General features: G+C 39.2%; 1 protein-coding gene and 1 non-coding gene across 3 annotated transcripts in view; both read left to right on the top strand.

Annotated features, from left to right (window-relative positions):
* Window positions 1–9,445, top strand: part of CUNH12orf56 (chromosome unknown C12orf56 homolog) — a 96,755-nt gene that overhangs the window by 3,972 nt on the left and 83,338 nt on the right. The gene's annotated exons all lie outside the window — the stretch shown is intronic.
* On the top strand, window positions 2,191–2,297 carry LOC115870674. Its single transcript, XR_004046829.1, has one exon. It is a non-coding gene; the product is annotated as a U6 spliceosomal RNA (small nuclear RNA).

Below are 9,445 nucleotides of genomic sequence, written 5' to 3' on the forward strand. Positions count from 1 at the left end.
TTTGTTAACACCCACTTCCTTCTCTCCACCTCCCCCTCTCCCGTGTCCCCGGGGAACTGTCATCCTGTTGTTCTTTTTTCCGGCTTATTTATCTGGCTTATCCCTTCCAGGTAGACATGCAGCGACAATATGCACAAAAAAGCAAGACCGAGTACAAGGAAGCAACAATAGAAAATAAAACAATAGCTACAACAACAATAACAAAAAACCTATAAACAGTTCAGGGTCTATTTGTTGTCCTATTTGTTTTCCAGTCTAGTCTGTTGGGGCGCCATGCCCTCACCCCACATCTATCCCTGGGGACTTCATTGCTCTGCTCTCCACCCCCTCTTGCTGCTCTGCTGCATGCCCCCAGTGGCTGGCTTTGGCGTAGTGGGCTCAGGGCGGGCACAATTCCCGCTGTGTGTCTCTAGTGTTGTCTCCCATGGTGCTATGGGTCAGTGAGGAACATTGTGTGTACCTGGGACTTCTTAATCCACCTAAGCCCAAGATTATATTATTCTTTAAGTTTTATAGATAAGGGGCTGGAGTTGAATCGTTTAAGAAGCAGTTTGCCCAAAGTTCTCCTGGGTAAGGGGCAGAAACAACAGCAGGGCCCGGATATTTTTTATTCCAGTTTAATTATCCTTGTCAGAAACACCTTGATTCCAGTTTAATTATCCTTGCCCAGGACTACCTGGGCATCATGTTATATTGATGATTCTGATTCTGTATATCTCGGGTGTTACAAAAACTTTTCAGCAGTGGTTTAAACAGTTGGCTTAATTTCTAGATTACAGTTGTATACATAGTGGGTTAATCCAAACAAAACCAAACTCCCTACTGTCAAGTTGGTGCTGATCTAGAGCCACCCAGAGGATGGGGTAGAACTTGAGTTTCCAAGACTGTAACTCTGTACCTGGAATAGAAAGCCCCCACTTTGCAGCAGAGAGGCTGGTAGTTTCCAACTGTAGAGTTTGCCTTTAGCAACCCAACATGTTACCTAATCACTCTGCCACCAGAGTTCCTATTGGGTACTTACAGATCATTGAAAAGCAGTAAGTAAGAAAAAAAACTAAAGTTTAATTGACTGAGGGTTTTTTTTTAATTAATCATTTTATTGGGGGGCTCTTACAAATCTTATAACAATCCATCATTCAATTATATTAAGCACACTTGTACATATGTTGCCATCAACATTTCGAAAGCATTTTCTTTCTATTTGAGCCTTGGGTATTAGCTTCTCTTCCCGCGCTCCCTCCTGCCCCCCACAATTGACTGAGTTTCCAGTAGACTTTAAACTCTTTGAAAGCAGGAAGAAGCCCCAGTTTGCATTTTGTATATTTCTAGTTTTGAGCTTTGCAATGGGAGCTAAGGGAGAGAGAGAAAGAGAGAGAGAGAGAGAGAAATTCTATGTGGAATTAAATGGAATGAATTAGAAACTGGATAATTAGGTGCCTAAAGCTTAGGGTTCTTTTGTCTCTGAAATTAAAAGCTGATTAAAAAAAAACCAAACTCAACCAAGACCATTAGAGCCAAGCTAAGGAATAAGCCTCTATTGCTATCTTTGCATCAAACAACAGTTTAACCTAATTAGGAAAACAAGTTTGCGTTGAGCACCATACACTTTAAACCATAATCTGCATGTGATCAAATTGATAACAGTAGTTTGAAAGGACAGCTGAGAAGTTTAGGAAGTGAGTTCATCTGGATGGTATTGAAACAGTTTGAAACAGACTGTCAAGAACAGTTGCACAACTAGAACGAGGTAAACGTCAGTGAATTTTTCATGTAGAAGTTACTGAAGTGATGCATGTGTTGTTGTGTGCGTTTACACACACAGAGTGAAGGATAAAGTAAATACAAACGTGTTCACAGAATCTTGGAAAACATTTTGAAGAAGTGGTGGGTAGCACAGTGGGCCGTTAACCACAAGGCCAGCAGTTCGGAACCAGCAGGCACTCGAGAGAGAGGCTTTCTACTCTCACAAAGAATTACAGTCTTACGGGGGAAAAGGGGGCTGATAGCATTGATAGCCCCTAATACTATCTTTGCACTCAAGGGGATTGAACAACAGAATCGTATGTGAATGGATATATTGGATGTGTAAGTTATGGCCAAAAAGGGGGGTAGTGGTTCCTAGGGGTTAGCGTGGGAGTTGAAGGAGATAAAGGGGAGCAGATACCAAAGAGTTCAATAAGAAAGAAAATGGTGCTCGCTTCGGCAGCACATATACTAAAATTGGAACGGTACAGAGAAGATTAGCATGGCCCCTGCGCAAGGATGACACGCAAATTCGTGAAGCGTTCCATAAAAAAATAAAAAAAAAGAAAATGTTTTGAAACTCATTGTGGTAGCAATTGTACAATACTCCTTGAGGTGATTGAACTATGGAATGTTAGGATATCTGTAAGAGCTCCCAATAAAAGGATTTAAAAAAGAAGAAGCATTACAATCTTGGAAACCCATAGGGGCAGTTCTATCCTGTCAGAATCAATGATCTGTCAGTGAGTTTTATTTTTGTATATCAGAAAATTTAGTACCCATTGCTAATATAAATATGGTGAAAATAATGAACATGTATTATCTGGTGATATATTATTTTGAGATATTTAATAAAAATGAAGGCTATGAGTATTTTCTTTCTTTTTTTCTTCAATCGTTTTATTAGGGGCTCATACAACTCTTATCACTATCCATATATACATCAATTGTGTAAAGCACATTTGTACATTCATTACCCTCCTCATTCTCAAAACATTTGTTCTCCACCTAAGCGCCTGGCATCAGCTTCTCATTTTCCCCTCCCTCCCTGCTCCCCCTGGCTATGAGTATTTTTAGATAAAGTTTTATTAATTTGAAAAAATACTAAAAAAGAGCACCCTCTTCTCTTTCAATATGCTCTTTGTTGGCACTATGAGACAAATAATGGGTTGACTGTTAGCTTATGAATAACAAAAATCTATTGGATTATGGGCCAGCCTTGGAACTTTACATAGATGATTTCATTTCAGTTTCTTAATGATGGCGGTACTATCCATCCTTAACAGACGGAAAAAGTGAGGCAGAGAAAGAGTAAATACATGCATAAGGGCACATATTTAGAAAGCTTCAAAGACAAGTCTTTTATTTTTGTTAGCATTCTAAGAAACCACTATGCCCCTAGCAATAACTAACCTTCTGCAGAATTCATGGTATTTCTTTAGAAGTTTTTGGGTTTTATGATAGGAATTATCTAACTATCTCATTATGCAAATTACCTGATTCCTGGGCATTCATTTTCAATGGGAGGATGAAGGAGTAAACAAAACACGCTTTTCATTCACACCACCTCTCTCTGTTTAAGATGTTTGTCTTTCCGAGCCACGACTGGTGCCATGGCTGAAGCTTAAGGACAGACTTGGCTAACATTATACAGATGAGAATGTAGCATCCTTTCACAGGGCCAAGACCTAAAAACTGTTTATATTTTAGTCTACCTTAGCTTCAGTCTGTTCATCTTTTAGTCTATCTTTGTTGAGGTCCTTTGTCCTGAGGGAATGATTTTTCAAGCCTAACAAAGCTCTGTTGGCTCAGTGGTTAAGCAATGGGCTGCTAACCACAAGGTCAGCAGTTCGAAACCACAAGCCGCTCCATGGGAGAAAGATGAGGCTTTCTACTCATATAAAGAGTTATAATCTTGGAAACCCATAGTGGCAGTTCTTCCCTGTGCCGCAGGGTTGAAATGAGTCAGGACTGACTCCATGGCAGTGAGATTAACCCTGAACTAGTCTCAGGAGTCTCCAATAACATAACAGGGGAACTGTCCGATTCTCTGAACAGGTAGTTAATTCCTTATGGATTATGTTGGTGGATCATTCATGCCATAAATATTAATAAATTCCAATAGTAGATGATTAACTCAGACTTCCTTAGGGATTTGCTTTCTGAAATTTAGGTAGAATATAATGGGGGGAGGGGGGAGTACCTGATAGAGACTGCACTGAATTAAAATAAATTATAAATGATTACAAAGACTTGCCAATTTCTAAATGTGAAAATAACTTCTATTTAAAACTAAGCTTACATACAAAATGACATAAATATTTACTAATATGGTTTAATTGGAGGGAAATCCAACCAAAATATCATGATATGTTTTAGTCTCTCTGTCAGAATTGACTAGAGGACAGTGAGCTTGAATTTTTGACTGCTGCTGTAGCAAAAAAATACCCACAGTGGGTGGTTTTAATAAACATAGATTTATTTTCTCACAGTTTAGGAAGCTAGATGTCTAAATCCAGGGTGCCTGCTCCAGGGAACGGCTGTCTCTTTTTGGCGTCAGCCCTTGGTTCCACATTGACCTTGACGTGGCATGCCGTCCCACTTGCGCCTCATCTGGTCTTTTCATATCCTCAGGAAGAGGATTGGCTGAAGATACATCTTACATGAATAAGTCTTATTAACATAACAAAAATCCTGCTCCTAAATGAGAGGACATCCAGGGAGTTGGGGGTTCAGGATCTATATTACATATTTTCAGGGCAGGCTATTCAATCCATAACACTATATGTCAGCTACTTCATCAGTAGATTCAATCCATGTGATTTACCTTTGCTCTCAGATACTGAAGCAACTGGTTATTGTTAAATTGTAATTCTTGTGATTATTTTTCCTCACTTGCTTTCCTCCCTTGGTTGGAGACCCAAGAGTGAGAGTTTGCCATGCAGACCATGGAAGCTGATGAAGCAGCGGTTAATCTTGCCTCTCATTTCACTCTTGTTGGGCCTTCCTTACATTATTTCATGTCTCATTAAGTTCGGCCATCCCCACACTGCATGCTACCCCTTTTTTTAAAATTCATGCTACCCTTTTAATAATAGTGGTTGATTATTCTAATTCAGAGATGAGTTCATTTCCAGGTCTGAAGGGGAAGGGGAAGGGCTATAATCTGGGGAGGTGGGAGACCCTGGTCCCACCAGTCTCTAATGGACCAGTAAACCTGGGCTCTTTTATGCTGAGTCTTGAAGGATGACTAGAAATGTTCTCAGCAGAGAAAAAGGGCAAGTGTATTCCAGAGGAAGGACTAGCATGGGCTTATCAGCTTTCTACTGTATGACCAATCAGATCAGTTGGACCAAGTAGAGCTGTTTCAATGAAGGTTGTTGACTTGCCTTTCTGTGCCTACAGGTCTTTTACAGATGGTTTGTTCAAAACAGGACCCAACCAAGAAGCACACATTGCAGTTGCTTGCTCTTTTTCTCTTGAATTACCTTTTTCTTTAAAAAAAAATAATTTTATTGGGGGCTCGTACAATTCTTATCACAATGCATACATACATCCATTGTGTCAAGCACATTTGTACATTCATTGCCAACATCATTCTCAAAACATTTGCTTTCTACTTGAGCTCTTAACATCAGCTCCTCATTTTCCCCCTCCCTCATGAACCCTTCATAATTCATAAATTATTATTATTTTGTCATATCTTACACTGTCCAACATCTCCCTTCATCCACTTTTCTGTTGTCCATCCCCAGGGAGGAGGTTATATCCAGATTCTTGTAATCGGTTCCCCCTTTCTACTCCACCTTCCCTCCACCCTCCAGGTATTGCCACTCTCAGCACTGGTCCTGATGGGGTCATCTGTCCTGGATTCCCTGTGTTTCCAGTTCCTATCTGTACCAGTGTACATCCTCTGGTCTAGCCAGATTTGTAAGGTAGAATTGGGATTATGATAAGTTGGGGGAGGAAGCATTTAAGAACTAGAGGAAAGTTACATGTTTCATCGTTGCTACCCTGCACCCTGACTGGCTCATCTCCCCACAACCCTTCAGTAAAGGGATGTCCAGTTACCTACAGATGGGCTTTGAGTCTCCACTCTGCACTCACCCTCATTTACAATGATATGATTTTTTGTTCTTTGATGCCTGATACCTTTTTCTTATGAAAATGTTCAACCTAAAAGCAGAGTGAAAAGTATGAGTCTCTAAAAGCATAGCATAAGTTTCAGTAATTATGAACACATAACCAATCCTGTTTTATCTATACACTCACATTTTCCCCTGCTTGATTATTTCAAAGCAATTCTCAAACATTTTATTCACACATACTTCAATATATACCTTTTAAAAATAGAAGGGAAAAGTATGAGAACTAAAATTGTGAACCCCCAGTTTGTTGAAAGCTGTGGAGGACAGTGGGAGCCCCAAACCCGTCTGTAGAGTATCTAGTCAGCTTAAGCTGCTGGCAGATCCCCTCCAGCTACAGGCAAAGGTCTGGAACAGCCTTACTACAATATAGACCATTGTAATCCCCATGATGCTGGGTCACTCCTGATACGGGGTCAGTTGACCTCCCTTTAGACCCCACCTAAATTTGTTGTAGGTGCAAGGATCTTTTGCTTGTTCCATGACAAAAATTTCTACCTTGACTTTTAAAATATTGATGCTGGTCTTTTCTTTTTTACTCATTGTTTGTCTTTTTATCTTATTATTGTTTTATCCTTACCATGTTATTTTTTTTGTTCTTGGCTGTTTATGTTGGGTTTACCAGTTTGTGACTCACAGAAGAAGTGGATGCATAGAGCTAATAACTGGTGGTTGGCAGGGGATGTAAGGTAGGTAGGCAGGGAGATGGGGAGAGGGAGGGGATTTCAGGAGTAGACAATAAAGGCAAGAGGGGAAGGGAGCACTAGAACGGAATGTGATTACACAACTCATTTTAAAGGTGATTTACTCATGGGGAAAAAAGAAAGAAAATGTTCTAAAATTGATTGTGATAATGATTGTACAATTCTTGATATGATTGAACAATTGAATTGTATGATATGTGGATTGAGTGCCAATAAAACTGTAAATTTTTAAAAATTAAAGTAAATTAAAAATATCAGGACATTTTACCATTATAATGCCATTATCACATCTAAAAAATTAACAGTAATTCATTAATGTCAAATATCCAGTCAATGTTCTAATTTCACCATTCAAAAATGGTTTTTTTATGGTGAGTTTATTCCAATCACCATTACATTTGGCTGACTTGTTTCTTAAATCTCTTTTAATTTGTAATAGGCCTTCCCTGCCCCCCACCCCTACCCCCTGTCTCTTATTTGCTGGATACACCAAGTGACTTGTCCTGGAGAAGTTTTCACATTTTAGATCTATCTGATTTGATCTCTGTGGGGTCCTTTAACAGGTTTCTCTGTCTCTTATATTTATTGTAACCTGGAACTAAAAATAGAAGCAGTTGAATTTAAGTTTAATTTATTTTGGCAAGATACTCTGATACTGTACTGTGTACAGTGCCTATTGCACCCTGTCAGGAGTCACACACCATTTTCGCCTCCCTTTCTCTGACGGCCAGCCTGACATTGGGCTACTGTGTCTTTTAAAAACTAAAAAGACAAACTCACTGCCATCACGTCAATGTTAACTCATGGAGACCCTGTAGGACAGGGTAGAACTGCCCCTGTGAGTTTCTGAGACTATAACTCAGCGGTTCTCAGCCTGTGGGTGGCGACCCCTTTGGGGGTCCAATGACCCCTTTTCACAGGTGTTGCCTAAGACCATCGGAAAACACATAAATATTTCACAATATATAATTACATATTGTTTTGTGATTAATCACTATGCTTTAATTATTTTTAATTATGTTCAATTTGTAACAATGAAAATACATCCTACATATCCGATATTTACATTACGATTCATAAAGATAGCAAAATTACAGTGGTGAAGTAGCAACAAAAATAATTTTATGGTTGGGGTCATCACAACATGAGGACCTGTATGAAAGGATTGTGGCATGAGGAAGGTTGAGAACCACTGCTGTCATTTTTTATGGGAGTAGAAAGCCCACTTTTTCTCACATGGGACAGCTGTTGGTTTTGGACTGCTGATGTTTCAGTTAGCAGCCCAGCACATCACCACTACACCACCAATGTTCTACCTCTTGCTTTTTAACATGATTTATTGCAAAGATGGCCCGTTTTTCTGTAGAGCATCCCCCCGCATCTGTATTTGCTAAGTGGTTCCTCCTGGTGCTATTTTACTTTATAATGCAGATTTTAATCAGATGTTATCATAACTAAACTCTACCTCCTGCTCAGCATCACTTAAAAAAAAAAATAAATAATATATATATATAAATTGTGTATTTGGTGAACATTTCTTCAGCAAATTAGATTCCCATCTGGCATCACTTCTCAAACCAGAGAAGTTGCTCAATCTATTTAAAGACAAAAAAATCTCTTGCCATCAAGTTGATTCCAACTCATAACAACCCTACATAGGGTTTCCTAGGATATAAATATTTCCATGAAGTGGTGGGTAGATTTGAACTGCTGACCTTGTGACCCACGGCACCACTAAGGCTAGCTTTATAAATAAAAACAATCGACCCAATGGCAGTGGGTTTGGTTATTTGGTTTTATTGAGTGAATATGGAATAGGCTGGGTGGTAAGTGAAAGGATAAGAGAAATTCTAAACCTAAACACTTTCTTCCCAGTCAGCTTTTGTTGTTGTGAACTAGGTGAAGGTTTATATTTAACAATTTATACATCTTTTGTTCAACTCATTCATTTCAGTCCTCCCCTTGTGTTTTATATTTCCATTCCTCCTTTCCTAGCCCTTTGACCTTGGGTAAATGTTGCCCCTTTGACCTCAAATAGCTAATTATTCTAATACAAGGGTGAGTTCAGTTCCAGATTTGAAGAGTGACTAAGAGCCACAGTCTTGGGGGTCCCATCAGACAATCCAATCAATAGACATGGTCTCTTGTCATTTTTAGTTCTGGTCCACATTTTTCTCCCACTCTGTCTAGGATCCTTTTCAGAGTAGTTGATACTGGTAACAGGGCACCATCTAGTTCTTCTGATCTCAGGGTTGTGAAGAGTGTTATTTGCATGGTCCCTTAGTTCATTGGTCTACTTGTTTCTACGTATCTTCTTTCCTCTGGATAGGGAGAGACCAGCAGTTGTGCCTTAGATGGCTGCTCTCAAAGCTTTTAAGACCTCCAACAGCTATTTACCAAAGTAACATGTAGAACACTGTCTTTGCGAAAGTTATGCCATTGACCTTAATGGTTCTCAATACTATGCCCTTGAACTTCTAGGCTTAGTGTCCAAGCAACTTTTATTTAAATATTTTCTTTGATAGCACTGTTAATAAAAAATATAAATTAGAGCTTGTTACTTTAAAAAATGTTACTTTTGTGATTTAAGTAAGCATGCATTATCAAAACAGCAAACTCTGAACCAGGGGGAGTGCAGGATGGAGACCCAAAGCCCACCTGTAGACAATTGGACATTCCCTTACAGAAGGATCACAAGGAAGGGATAAGCCAGCCAGGGTGCAGTATAGCACTGATGAAACATACAACTCTCCTCTAGTTTTTTTATTTTAATTGTTTTATTAGGGGCTCATACGACTCTTATCACAATTCATACATACATCAATTGTGTAAAGCACATTTGTACATTCATTG

This window comes from Echinops telfairi, unplaced genomic scaffold, assembly GCF_000313985.2.
Source record: "Echinops telfairi isolate 266 unplaced genomic scaffold, ASM31398v2 ScPeMD7_2;HRSCAF=8, whole genome shotgun sequence".
Classification (NCBI taxonomy): Eukaryota; Metazoa; Chordata; class Mammalia; order Afrosoricida; family Tenrecidae; genus Echinops; species Echinops telfairi.